At 35.0% G+C, this 14,943-nt stretch overlaps 1 pseudogene; it reads left to right on the top strand.

The window, feature by feature from the left end:
- The first annotated feature begins 3,224 nt into the window (after positions 1-3,224).
- LOC127185322 (eukaryotic translation initiation factor 4E-like) overlaps positions 3,225-14,943 on the top strand; it is a 73,597-nt pseudogene continuing 61,878 nt past the window's right edge.

Here is a 14,943-nt window from a genome sequence, read left to right as displayed (position 1 = left end):
TTACTCTTCTGAATGAGATTAAGCATACTCCTTGTCATTTTGCATCTGCATCAAATATGTCTGTGTATTGTAACATGATTGTCCTGTATTATGTGGCTAATATCTGCTTATATGTGAGTATATACCATGTCGGTCATACTGGATCTTGGTTACCTCATATGAGATGATCATTTCTAGTTCCACCCATTTGCCTGTAAATTTAATGAGTTCTTTGTTTTTTATAGCTGTGTAATATTCCATTGTGTAAATGTACCACAGTTTCTTTATTCATTATTTGGTTGAGGGCTACATATGTTGTTTCCAGATTCTTGCTAGTACAACTAAGGCTCATATGAGAGCAGTTGAGCAAATGTTCTTGTTTTATGGTGGAACATCGATCAGATATATGCCCAAGAATGATATTGCTAGGGCATGAAGTAACACTATTCCCAATTTTCTGAGAAAGCCAAGATTAATTTCCAAAGTGGTTGTACAAGTTTACACTCTGAACAACAATGGAGGAGTGTTCCCCTTTCTCCACATCTTCACCAGCATGTGCTGTCACTTGAGTTTTGATCTTAACCATTCTGACAAGTATAAGATGAAATATATGATTTGTTTTTACTTGTATTTCCTTAATGACTAAGGACCTTGAACATCTCTTTAAGCATTCCTCAGCCATTCGAATTCTCTGTTTACTTCTGTACCCCATTTTTTAACTGGAGTATTTGGTTTGTTGGTTTGGTTTTTTTTTTTTTTTTTTTTTTTTTTTTTTTTTTTTTTTTTTTTTTTTGAGTTTTTTATTTAATTTGGATATTAGCCCTCTTTCAGATGTAGGGTTAATGAGGAACTTTTCCCAGTCTACAGGTTGTCAATTTATTTTATTGACAGTGTCCTTTGCCTTACAGAAGCTTTTCAATTTCATGAAGTCCCATTTATTAATGGTCGATCTTATGAAAATGTTTCCTAGGCCAATGAGTTCAAGGCCCTTCCCCCACTTTTTCTTCCAATAGATTTAGTGTGTCTGGTTTTACTTTGATGTCTTTAAGACACTTGAAATTTAGTTTTATACATGGTGATTAATAGTGGTCTGTTTTCATTTTTCTACACATAGACATCCAGTTAGACCTATACAATTTATTGAAAATGCTATCATTTTTTCATTGTATGACTTTGGCTTCCTTGTCAAAAAATGAGAAGCTCATATTTGTGTGAGTTTATTTCTGGGTCTTCAATTTGATTCCATTGATCTGCCTGTGTATACCAATGCCAATACCTTGCAGTTTTTATTACTGTTGCTCTATAGTACAACATGAGATAAGGGATGGAGATTCCTCCAGAAGACCTTTTATTATACAGAATTTTCTTAGCTTTTCAGGATTTTGGTTTTTCTTTTTTGTTTTTCCATAAGAAGTTGAGAATTATTCTTTCAATGTCTGTAAAGACATGTGTTGGAATTTTGATGTGAATTGCATTTAATCTGTACACTGCTTTTGGTAAGATGGCCATTTTTACTGTTAATCTTACCTACCCATGAACATGGGAGATCTTTCCATCTTATGATATCTTCCATTACTTTTTTACAGAATTGACTTTTTTCCATACAAATCTTTCATTTGTTTGGTTAGAGTAATACCAAGACACTTAATGGGGTTTCATTATTTGTTGTTGTTAATGGTTTTTTTTTTTTTTGGTAGCTATTGTGAAGGACATTTCCTTAATTAATTTCTCAACCTGCATTTATTTTAGCCCTGAGTTTGATGATTTCCTGTCATCTACTCCTCTTTGGTGTGTTTACTCCCTTTTTTTTTTTTAACACATTTTTATTGAAAAATAAAATAATTCATATTACATCTCATTTTCTATCCCATCCCCTACATCCTCCCATTCCTCCCTTCCTCCCACTTTCACCCCAATCCCCCTTCCCTATGACTGTGACCAAGGGGGACCTCCTCCCCCTGAATATGGTGCTAGGGTATCAAGTCTCTTCTTAGTAGTCCGCTATCCTTCCTCTGAGTGCCATTGGGCCTCCCCCACACTACTCAGCTATTAAAAACAAGGAATTCCCAAAATTTGTGGATAAATGGATTGAACTAGAAATGATCATAATGAGTGAGTTAACCCAGAAGCAGAGAGACTCAAATGGTATATACTCACTTATAACTGGACACTAGCCCAAGGGGCAGGTCCCATGAAAGTCTGCACCTACCAGGAAAGTGGGATAGAGGTGAGAACATCCTATTGAGACTGTAGGTGAGAAAAATATAGGGGGTAGGGAAGTAGGTGGATCCAGAGGGTCCTAGAAACCTACAAGAGGAACATTATGATGGGTGGATATGAGCCCAGGGGCTCTGTTTGATCAAAGGCACCAACCAAGGACAAAATGTGCAGTCATCATCAAACCCCTATCCAGATCTAACCAAGGACAGAACATTCTCCACAGTTAAGTGGAGACTGGAGACTGATTTTTCACAGGATCTCTGGTGCCCCATATTTGGTTGTGTTTGCTTCTTTTTATTCGACATATTTCAAGTGTGCTGTTAAGTTGCTAGTGTAGAATCTCTCCAATTTCTTTATGAAGGCACTTAGTGCTATGAAATTTCTTCTTAGCACTCCTTTCATTGTGTCTCATAAGTTTGGGTATGTTGCACCTTCATTTTCATTGAATTATATAAAGTCTTTACTTTCTCTTTTTATTTTGTCCCTTACCTAGAAGTCATTTAGTTGTTCGATTTCCATGATTTTTTAGGGTTTCTGTTGTTTCTCTTGTTGTTGATTTCTAGCTATAATCCATGGTGGTCTGATAAGATGCAAGGGCTTATTTCAATCTTCTTGTATCTGCTGAGGTTTGTGTTGTGGCCGAGTATATGATCAATTTTGGAGAAAGTTTTAGAAGGTGCCTAGATGAAGGTATATTTTTTTGTATTTATGGGAATTATTATGTAGATATACGTTAGGTCCATTTGATTCATGATATCTATGAGTTTCATTATTTCTCCATTTTGTTCCTGTGTCAATGATCTGTCTATTGGTGAGAGTGGGTTTAATGCATGAGATTCAATGTGTGATTTAAGCCTTAGTAATGCTTATTTTATGAGTGTGGCTGTCCTTGAGTTTGAGGTACCAATGTTCAGGATTAGAATGTCATCTTAGTGTATCTATTCTTCAACATCATCAGAGACTTATGAAAGAAATATTCTTTAACGTGTAGTAAGGGGAGGCAAACAGCTTCCAAAAGTACAGACATGACAGAGATAGTTGACCGCCTGGACAGTCACCAAAGGTTTTCCTATATCCTTGGGTCATCCAGTCTTCAGCCTATTGGCTCAGAATATCTGAATGACATTTCTGTAAAGCAGGAATTTTGAAGGACTTGCCCACCTACTCTCTGTAAAGTTAGACAATCAATTTCACAGTATCATGCTTGTTGACAATTTGGACAGTCAGTCTGCTATCAACAGCAGAGATAAAAAAGTTTTTTTGTTCAGTGACTATTTTGCCACATTTGTTTCTTTGATGGCCATCATCTTCATTGAAGTAGATTGGAGGCGCTGCCAGGATCGGATATGGCTCTCTGTGAGAAAAGCCCTTTACTATTAAATGCCATATTCTTTAGATCACTGAACTATTTGAGGACCATCTATATATTTACTATATTCCATAATCATATCTATTTACCTGTCTATGTATTTATCTTTTTATGGACCAATCAACTTATCATCTATCTATCTATCTATCTATCTATCTATCTATCTATCTATCATCTATCTATCTCAGTATATCTAAATAGACAAACACTGTTTGTTTCTAGCTATGTGCTTTCTGATTAACCTTGAAAACATATGTGAGAGACTAAACAAATCTTATTTCTGTTATTAACTAAATTAGTATCTAACAAGACTACAAATAAGATTTATAGATGACAAACTACTAACTTGCATCTCTAAACATCCAGAATAGTTTGCAATGATTAGTTTTCATAAGACTAGAATGTTACATCTCATTTTAAATGAGTTGCAGATGCAAAATACATTAAGCAAAAGTTCATAAAAATAATCTCAAATTTTTATCAATATACAGTTACAATGTAAAATATTTGAGCTAGAAGATTAAATAATATATCTTTTATCCTATAAATCTATAGGCTCCCTCCTCCCCCTATTGTCATTCTTTTTCCCTCCTTTCCCCTAACAATAGGTGGATAAAAAGATAAAAGAGAAAGTAGTATAGAGGGGAGAGAGAAAGAACTCCCTAAATGTAACCTTTCCTAACTTATAACCAAACCCCCTATACAATAACAAACATTGGTAATCCACCGAAAACACCCATCCCACATACTGGGAATGGAGGTGTAATGTTCTTAAAATTGCGTAATATGTCAAGTGCTGGAAAAAAGGCAAAGCTGTGTTTTTTCTGTCTAGTCTGTTTGGGAATGATCCTTTGGGCTCACGCTTTTGAAGTTGATCTGGATGTAAATTCTTGAGGAAACAGTAGCTGAGGTAGTCTGTGAGCCTGAATCACCTGGGCTGGGCTACTTGCTTTGTCTTTTTCATTATCTGGTGATTTCTTCTGAAAATAAACTTTAAAAAGTATTAGATTTTATATATATATATGGAATGTGCAAGGTACACAAATCATCTAAAGATAAAGTTCTGCCCTATTTTTGAGCAGGTGTAAGGCACCCACTGTATAAGTCTGTTAGAGATGCCCTATGAAAAAATGGCATGCCATGAAGTCCAGATAACCCATAAGATTCCCTTTCTATATGAAGACGTTCATGCTTCAGATAGTAAGAGGTCTTCCCTGGTCAGAACTAATATTTATTTATTTATTTATTTATTTATTTATTTATTTATTTATTTATTTTATTTTGTACTAATACTAATATTTTTTTTTATTAATTTATTCTTGTTACATCTCAATGTTTATCCCATCCCTTGTATCCTCCCATTCCTCCCCCCCCATTTTCCCATTATTCCCCTCCCCTATGACTGTTCCTGAGGGGGATTACGTCCCCCTATATATTCTCATAGGGTATCAAGTCTCTTCTTGGCTACTTGCTGTCCTTCCTCTGAGTGCCACCAGGTCTCCCCCTCCAGGGGACATGGTCAAATGTGAGGCACCAGAGTACGTGAGAAAGTCGTATCACACTCTCCACTCAACTGTGGAGATATTCTGACCATTGGCTAGATCTGGGAAGGGGTTTAAAGTTTACCTCCTGTATTGTCCTTGGCTGGTGTCTTAGTTTGAGCGGGACCCCTGGGCCCAAATCTGCCTATCATATTGTTCTACTTGTAGATTTCTAGGACCCTCTGGATCCTTTTATTTTGCTGTTCTCCCATGCGTCTCTCATTTAGAGTCCCAATAAGATGCCTTCCCCTCTGTCCCAGTTTCCTGGTAAGTGAAGGCTTTCGTGGGACATGCCCCTTGGGCTAGTATGCAGATATAAGTGAGTATATACCATTTGATTCTTTCTGCTTCTGGGTTAACTCACTCATTATGATCATTTCTATCTCAATCCATTTATCCACAAATTTCGGGAATTCCTTGTTTTTAATAGCTGAGTAGTATTCCATAGTGTATATGTACCACAGTTTCTTTATCCACTCTTCTACTGAGGGACACTTAGGCTGTTTCCATGTTCTGGCTATTATGAATAAGGCTGCTATGAACATGGTTGAGCAAATTTTCTTGTTGTGTGCTGGAGCATCTTCTGGGTATATTCCAAGGAGTGGAATAGCTGGGTCTTGAGGAAGCCCTATTCCCATTTTTCTGAGATAGCACCAGATAGATTTCCAAAGTGGCTGTACTAGTTTGCATTCCCACCAGCAATGAAGGAGTGTTCCTCTCTCCCCACATCTTCGCCAGCATGTGGTGTCGCTTGAATTTTTGATCTTAGCCATTCTGATGGGTGTAAGATGGAATCTCAGAGTTGTTTTGATTTGCATTTCCCTGATGACTAAGGAGGTTGAACATTTCTTTAAGTGTTTCTCAGCCATTTGATATTCCTCTGTTGAGAATTCTCTGTTAACTTCCAAGCCCCATTTCGCAATTGGGTTGTTTGGTTTTGTGGTGTTTAATTTCTTGAGTTCTTCATATATTTTGGATATTAGACCTTTGTCAGATGTAAGGTTGGTGAAGATCTTTTCTCATTCTGTAGGCTGTCGCTTTGTTCTCTTGACAATGTCTCCTGCCTTACAGAAGCTTCTCAGCCTCATGAGGTCCCATTTATTAATTGTTGACATTAAGGCCTGGGCTGTTGGTGTACTGTTCAGGAAGTTGTTTCCTGTGCCTATGTGTCCCAGGCTCTTCCCCACTTTTTCCTCTAACTGAATTAATGTCTCTGGTTTTAAGTTGAGGTCTTTAATCCACTTGGACTTGAGTTTTGTGCATGGTGACAAATAAGGGTCTAATTGCATTTTCTACATGTAGACATCCAGTTAGACCAGAGGCAGGAACTATTGAGGACTTACTTACCCTGTCTTGGCAGAGTTTGGACATAGACTCTGCCTGCATCCAAGCTTGCCCTTTTTTTACGCAGAATTCAGTCTGTGGTTAAAAAAAAAAAAAAAAAAAAAAAAAAAAGGACCTTTTGCCCAGTGTCTAGTTAGCCATATTTGAAGCTATCTCCATAAGGAGGTTCATTGGTGCTCATCATCTTCTTAGAGATATGCTGAATGTTGCCATGAATTAACCTGTCTCATTTGCAGTGAATCTTTCAAATAATAAAAACATTTTAAATGCCATATTTTGTGCATCTCTCAGGTTTTTGAAGACCTTGTCTAACTATCCTAACTTTTCTTTATATAGAGTCAATTCTATCTGCTGTAACCAAACTGTATATTCTTGTTATAAAAGCAGACTATTAATTAACATGATCATTATTTGATCAACTAACAATTAACTTGTATAACATATTTATTCTAAACAGCCTGCAATAGTACTTTCAAAGTACTAGAAGTAAACCTTATATTATAAATGAGTTATATATATATATTTCCTGATTGTTTTGTGGTTCTTCTTGCAGCAGGTAGTTTGTTGTATATATGTATAATAATATAAATGTATATGTAAAATATTTATTAAAAATTGTAAAAAATAATAATTGAGTTTTATAGTTACAATGCTTTTATAGATGGATAAGTAAACATGAGAACATCTTAATGTGTCCTAATCAACTATTATTTAGTCCTATGTAATGACTAAATGTAAAGTAAGGAATTTGTATAAAAGTAATGTTTCAGAATATAGAGGAATAATGTTGAAATTGAACTGGGCTTCTTCCCTATTAATTAACATTTCAGAGTATGGTATGTGGCAGCTTAGAAAGAAGAGTAGTAGTGGTCTTTCCCAGATTTGGACCTTGCATATTACAGTACCTGCAGGGAATCATGTGGTTGGCCTGGTATAGCTGCATGGGTTTGTGAGGTTTGATTCCACATCTACTGGAGCAATGGGTGCCTTCCAGTTTCTTAGAAGCTGAGGTACTACATCAGTCATTGAGACATTCAGGGCACTTCTGATTATTTGTACTCCTCAGAAGTGAGAAAAGTATATAGAAGTTTGGCAGGAAGATTAGTCTTAGACATGAATCTTGCCTACCTTGTCTAGCTTGAAACTGCCATTATATCATAGCAAGTGCCACTGTATTCTCTTTTGGTAAGTGTATAAAATAATTGGAATAAATTCGTCTCAGCTTAATTTGCTGAAAATCCTGTGAATGAGCCTTGTTTTAATTCCCACAGATAGTATCAGGTGACCCTTATTTTATAAGTACGCACTGGTAATTACAAATAATAACTTGCCAGGGAAGAGGTAACAACTCATGAAATATTGGCATAAGTGTTGTGGAGTTAACTGATTTCCAGTGAGGTCTGAGGTCCACTCTGTAAGATGAGGTTCATGATCAGTACTGTGGAACTGGTGAGGTCATAGACGCTATGCATGAATCAATTACTTTGTTTTGATAAATGGGCATGTTGTCAAACCATCTCTTAAATGTTTTTGTTTAACCTGTAGATAAGCTCTTCTTCCAGTCTTAATGAAAGAAGTTTTTCTTTGTAGTAAATGGGGGTTAATATTAGAGATTCATGCCTGGTCAAGGTGCCAAAAACAAGCAGCCCTTGATTGAGTTATATGAGAAGAGGTAATGACAATTGAGAAATTGTTCCATATTATTAGACTGCAGCCAAATTGTGGTACATTTTATTAGCCAATAATTGATGTCAGAGTGTCCACCCTGTTGTCCTGGTACAATTTTTGGGTAGGTAATCCTAGAATGTATAAATATGCAGGTAGAGAATGTTATAAAGAGGAGGCCCATGAGAATCATTTGTCTGTGCCCTTGCTTCAGTTCCTGTCTCCAGGTTCCTACCTTAAGATCCTGCCCTGCCCTTCCTAAATTATGGAGTATGACCTGAGATTTGTAAGAAGAAACAAACTCTTTCCTCTCTAAGCTGCTTTTTGATAAAATGTTTTGTTACAGCAATAGAGACACTGACTAAGGCATCAGTCAAGGACTGCTTGTAGAGAGGAAAAGCCCCTGTCTTCAGTGAGGTATCCATTGCTGAATTTTCAGGGGTCAGTAGATACCTTCATACCCAACCCTACATGGTGGTCATGGTTCAACCCTGTGGGTTACAAAGCAAAAACAAAAATGAAACAAAAGATATGAAAGTGGGATGGGAACTTGATGAGAAAGAAAGGTTGGAGGATGAGGTTAGGCATGAGTATATCCAGAATATATCGTATACTCATATGAAATTGTCAAAGAAAAAAATTAATAAACATAAACAAATAAGTAAAAATAAAAATAAATTAATTAAATAACTAAATAAAATAAAATAACATGATAACTAAGCACATCATAACATCTGAAACTTGAAAAATTACTGACAGTGAGTTGTCTCTACAGAGAATAATTTTAGGTGGGGTAATGCTGAAATGTTTTTTATTTCTCATATGTTTACTATATTGCTATTGATTTTACTATTTGTATCATGTCTTATAAAATTCAGTAAGCCTTAGTTTATTAAATGTATCATATTATTACGCATATATAAGTGGAATAATCTATCAATCTTACAATGAATGGGAAAGATATCCCACAAAGAGGGGATCTTTGAGCTGGTGAAATGATTTAGTAAGCAAAGATTGAGAAAGATTAAGCTGCTCTCTAAATGCTCATGTTTATAGCTGTGGTCAATTGCTACTCTCAGCCTTAATCAGAGAAGTTTTTCTTTCCAATGAATGACAGTAATGTAGAGATTCGGGGCTGCTCAGGGAGCTTAGAAAAATTGACGACTGAATGTTCAACCTTAAACAGCACATTTATAGCTTTCCATCTATAGCACAAGGTGCATTGTTGAAGGGAGGGGGGAGAATGTAAAAGCTAGAATATAGGGAAGAAATAAGTTATGAAATATTGGTTTATAGGCATAAATACCCAGTGGAAAATGATCTTAAAGAAACTAAAATTGGTCTGCACAGGGCTGAAGCTGTCAATCTATTCAGGATTGTGAAGGGCTAACGAAGTTCTATCCTTCCCTGCTAAACTATTGACTACTGATGGCTATTGAAAAAAGAACAGCTATTGTGTTCAACTGACTGATATGTCTTCAGTTGAATACTTTTAGGTAAGCCCACCAGGTGACAACAGGTTGCTCCAAAACCATAATCAAACAAGTGACCCTGGTTAAATTCAGTGGGTCACAAAACCAAATCAAAAGATATGTGAGAAAGTAACTTGTTGAGGAGATGGAAATCACACTAAGAGTGCTGAGTCAAAGATAATAGCATATATGAGCACAAAGAATGTGTTATATCCATTATGAAATTGTCAAAAAAAATCAATAAAGGTATATTCTTGAAAAAGAATATTGGAAAAAATAATACTATGATACCAATTTTATTTACCTTTGTGTAAATATACATAGTCATATTAAAATATACACATATGTTCTATGTGATTGCTTTTCTGCTTGTTTTTCTAAACTAAAAATAAAGGAAAGCTATAAATCATAATTTACTACTGGCTATTCTCAGAATATGAGATTGTGGGAAAGATTTGGGTTATTATCTATTTTTTTCTGGCCTGGGGTTTGAAGTCAGTGCCGTGCAGATGCTAGGCAGCCGCTCTACCACTCAGCTTTACTGCATGTCTACCTAAAATTTATATGCGTCCTCTCTAACCCTTGTGTTTAGAAGGAATATTATTAAACGAATAGTAAAAGCCTGCAGAGGAATTTTACCTAGTCTTGTCCATTATGAAATAATTGCAGAAGGTTATTACAAACATGTGTGTTTAAGGGACAATATTCAATGTGTGTCATTGCTCTGATTATTTTTGTTGTTTTAAGAAAATTAAAATTTTTATAAACACAGGCCATCTCCTGGACATCCTCATTTATGTTTTCTTCTTCTACCCATGTCCTTGCCCAGTTATGTTGATATGATGTGCAAGTATCATTGTATCTATGACTACCTTCTTAGGCAAAGTATTCTTATATTCAAAGGTGCAGTTATATGAAGGAGGTCATTTGGGAAACTATGTTACCAAAAGAAATATCAAAAAGCAAGATTTATAAAAAAGAAATAGGCAAATAATTCTCTTTTAAAAATAATATATTTGTTACTTTACATGGGTGGGAATCATAACATCATTCCTCCTATCCTCCCAGTCTCACCCTTCCACACTTTTCCCCTTCCCCTCCCCTTTTCTCAGAGAAAGGGAACCCCCTTCACCACCAACCTACCCCAATTTATCAAGTCCTGTCAGGACTGAGTATGTCCCCTCCCGCTCCATCCTGGGGAGGCAACACTGCCAAGAGAAAGTGACTAAAAAACAACTAACAGAATCCATGTCAGAGACAGCCTCCATTCTCCTTATGAGGGGGACAACACAGTGCCTGAGCTATCCATCAGCTATATCTATGTAAGTGGCCTAAGTCCAGACTATGCATAGTCTTTGATTCTTCAATCTACTCAAGCCCCTCCAGAGGCTATTTAGTTGAATATGTTGGTGTTCAGGAACTCCTGTCACCTCCATGCTCATCTATACTTCCTCTCACTTTTCCACAAGATTCCCTATGATTTACCCAACATTTGGCTGAGAGTCTCAGAATCTGTTTCAATTACTGCTGGGTAGAATCTCAGAGGACAGCTATGCTAGACTCCTATAATCCTACTCAGCTATTGAAAACAAGGAAATCATTAACTTTGAAGGCAAATGGATGGAACTAAAAATATCATCCTGAGTGAGGTAACCCAGACCAAGAAAGACACATATGGTCTATACTCACTTATAAGCAGATTTTAGCCATATAGTACAGGATAAACATACTTCAATGGACAAACTCAAAGAAAATAAGTAAAAAGGAGAACCCAAGGGAGGATACTTAAACCTCACTCAGAAGAAATAGAATAGACAGTGGTGGTGATTGAAAAGAAGGTACAAGGTAGGAGAGGGAATGCATAGAGAACCAAGTGTGGAGATCAGACCTAGGGAAAGTAGGAGTGGAAGGACAAAGAGCTTACAGAGGGAAGAGAAACCATGGGTGGGGCATGTCTGTGACAAGCTGGAGATCTAAGACAGTATCGGCTTCTGGGAGAATATGGGGGTGATTCTAGCTGAGATTCCTATTAACAGAGTCTATGGAGATTGAAGTTGCCACGCTTTAACTCCCTCCAGTGGAGGGAGGGGAACACCAATCCACCCACAAAAACTTCGAACCAAAACTTACCCTGGCTACAAGATGTGGAGAAATAAAGATGGAGGAGAGATTTAGGGAATGGCCATTCAATGCCTGGCCCAACCTTAGGTGAGACCCACTCCATGGAACAGAAACAAGCCTTGACACTATTGATGATATTGTACTATGCTGGTAGAGAGAAGAATGGAAAATAATTTTCATGCTTTTTTCTTTCTCTTAATTCTTGCATTTATTTACCTCAAACTCTAGAATTGTTTCAGTTGCCAGCCTGTTCTCTCATTCCCTACCTGTTAGGACAGTCAGTGTTTTCAGAGAAAATGATGAGAGAGGGTTGGGATTGAGATGGGATTGGTTTATTCAATTGATTTCCCAAGCTGCTTTGCAACTATAACAGAGGCCTATAACTACTTGTAATGAAATAAAGATATACAGTACTTTGATATGGTTTTATGCACATGATAAAACATTCTTATGGTGGTTCCAACATTCATCAGTGTTCAGAAATAAAATAGGCACAGTTTTAGTACAAATGACACAAGTGTCACACTAAGCTAATAGGCAGCTGCAGTGAGGTGATCAACCCTGTGAGTTTGTGTTTAACTTCATTACTTTCCAATTATCCTTTTATGTATACTCAGAGACTCAATTAGGTTAACTGAAATTTTCAGGATGTTATTCTGATATTGAATTACTGACAAGGAATTTCCCATTGTAATTCCAAACCCTGCTTTATTTTATATTATGTGAAACCAAAATAATTTGATATGAAAATCATAAAATTATAGTCTATACACTGAACCTAATTTGATGAAGGAATTATATCAGAACTTTTATTTTAACTAACAGTAATATATGATAATATTATATGACAGTTTGTTGGTACCATGAAACAGTGATGCAGATTTGAAACAATCATATATCATTGTGAAGTAAACTCTTTAGTGTATAAATCTTATAACCTCTGTCCCCTACTTCTGTAGACCTATTATTAAGATTGACAATTGACTTGGAGTAGCATTTCACTAAGAACCATTGACTGGGTATCATCTACTACAAAATAGAAAGACAGATTCTCAAGTGGACCAGAAATAAAATCTATACAGATAGGTAAGAGCTCATTTTCACATATTTTGTTTATTTGCTTCAAACACCTAAAAAAATTAAGTTTAAATGAATTCAAAGATCACATTGTTGAGAAATACCATAAAATGACAAAGGCAAAAGTATATTGGTTTTGTTTATAGAGGAGAGAATTTAAAAGCCTACCTATCTATGAATCGCCTAAGAATAATAGCTTCTTCTCACAAAACACAACATTGCTTCTAGATCCTATTTGGAACTCAATACAATGTTGTTTTTAAGGTTCTAGACATTGGTGAGATGTTTTATTATCCATAGTGTTTCTTGATTATGACTCTGATTTTTTCTCTGAAGTTCTCCAAAGGCATCCGAATATTCTACTTGTAATTTTTTTCAATTAATATATCTACAAATAGTTTGTCAAGACCCTATTGGTCAAGGATGCTTTCTTATACAGGAATTGTAAATATGATTGGATAAAAAAGAAAGCATTCTGCTATCTGAACTAGTATCATCTAACTTGAGCAATAATTTTGAAAAAAAAGTAAAAACTTAAACTGCTATAAGAAACATCGATTTTGAAACGTTAGGAATATCAAGTAGCATGAAAAACACTTTGAAAATAGTGAAAATGTAAAGTAATAGTATTGACTGAATTACACTTTTAACAGGCAATAAAATCACCTTTATAAAGAGTAGAGATATAGCAAAAAAAAAAAAAAAAAAAAAAAAAAAAAAAAAAACACATCAATTCGCCTGGTCACACCTAGTACAGAAATGACAGTTAATACAAAATGTCTAGTAATACAATACTACTTGTGTCTTCTATGTACATTCAAAACTAATCTCAGAGTTGTCTAATCTGATTACAAACAATAAGAACCTTGTCTGCCTGCCTGCAAGCATATTCCAACCAAGCCATTCTCTATGAATTTTTATATTCTATGAATGAATTATGAAAAAAATTTCCAAATGTCACCAAGAAGATTATCATTATGTATCAACATCCTCAAGCTATGTTTTGGCTATAAATGTCAGATGATTTTTTATGGGTTTTAAAACTTATTTGCAATTTGTAATGAGTTTTTTGAAAAAACCATTATTTTATGAGTGAGAACAACTGTCAAATAAATATATTTGTAATGTCAGGAGTTTCATTACCAAATGTCTGCAGGGTAAAGTTTAAGTGCTAAACTGCTTCTTGGTTTATGGCCCTCTGATTGATTTAAAATATGGGATAGAGCCCTTGCAACATTCATTAGCTTTTCTCTACCTTTTTAAATTAATAATTTAAGTTACATTTTTTTATTATGTCATTGTCACTTACCCACTCCATTAAGGAATAATCATACCATTGGCGTTTAGACCTTTACTGTAAAGCAAAATAGAAATATTAACAAATAGTAATGCGTTACTCAACAATAGCTATATGTTTCAAGCTGAGCCAAGAGCAATGTGTATTTTATGTCATTAGAAATGTTTTTATCTCTTTTTAATTTAAAAGAGAAGAAAAGATTTTAGTTGTTCCTCAGAACAACTTATATCTTATGTGTATTTTTTTATTACTCAATAAGGCTATAATATTAGGATTGAATATATAAATAATTCTCATAATTCAAAGGAAAGAAATAAAACTACCTCAGAACATTTCATTATGAAAGAACTTTTTGTCACAGTGTTAAAAAGTGTATTAATGCTAATGAAAATCTTAGAAATTCATTCTTTAAATACTGATTTTTGTATTTTGTATTAGTCAGACTAGCTCAGTATGTATTGTTAGTGACATATAGTATTTTATTGGAAAAGTGGTAAATATAAGACCAGGATTCTCCCTGACAAATTATTGAAAAATTTGAAGTAACACTATCAATCTGCTTATGTTTCAGAATTTATAGTTGTATGGTATAAAGTATAGGGATTTAGAGAATATTTAAATGAACATAATTGTCTACCTACACTGTTTGTACATTCACTTCTATATTAGATTTTTGTAGATTTAAATTTTAACTGTTCTACATAGTTATAAACAATATTTTATTTCTAAGATATATGACTTGTCACCAAAATAATTTTAATTCCATGCATTTATAGTATTTATAAATTACAAATTTCTTGTCTTTATTTATTTCCAAAGTGGTTTTTTCTCACTGCTTTTTTATACTACAATTTTTTA

This window comes from Acomys russatus, chromosome X (genome assembly GCF_903995435.1).
Source record: "Acomys russatus chromosome X, mAcoRus1.1, whole genome shotgun sequence".
In the NCBI taxonomy this organism is placed as follows: Eukaryota; Metazoa; Chordata; class Mammalia; order Rodentia; family Muridae; genus Acomys; species Acomys russatus.
This window is presented reverse-complemented; position numbering and strand designations above follow the sequence as displayed.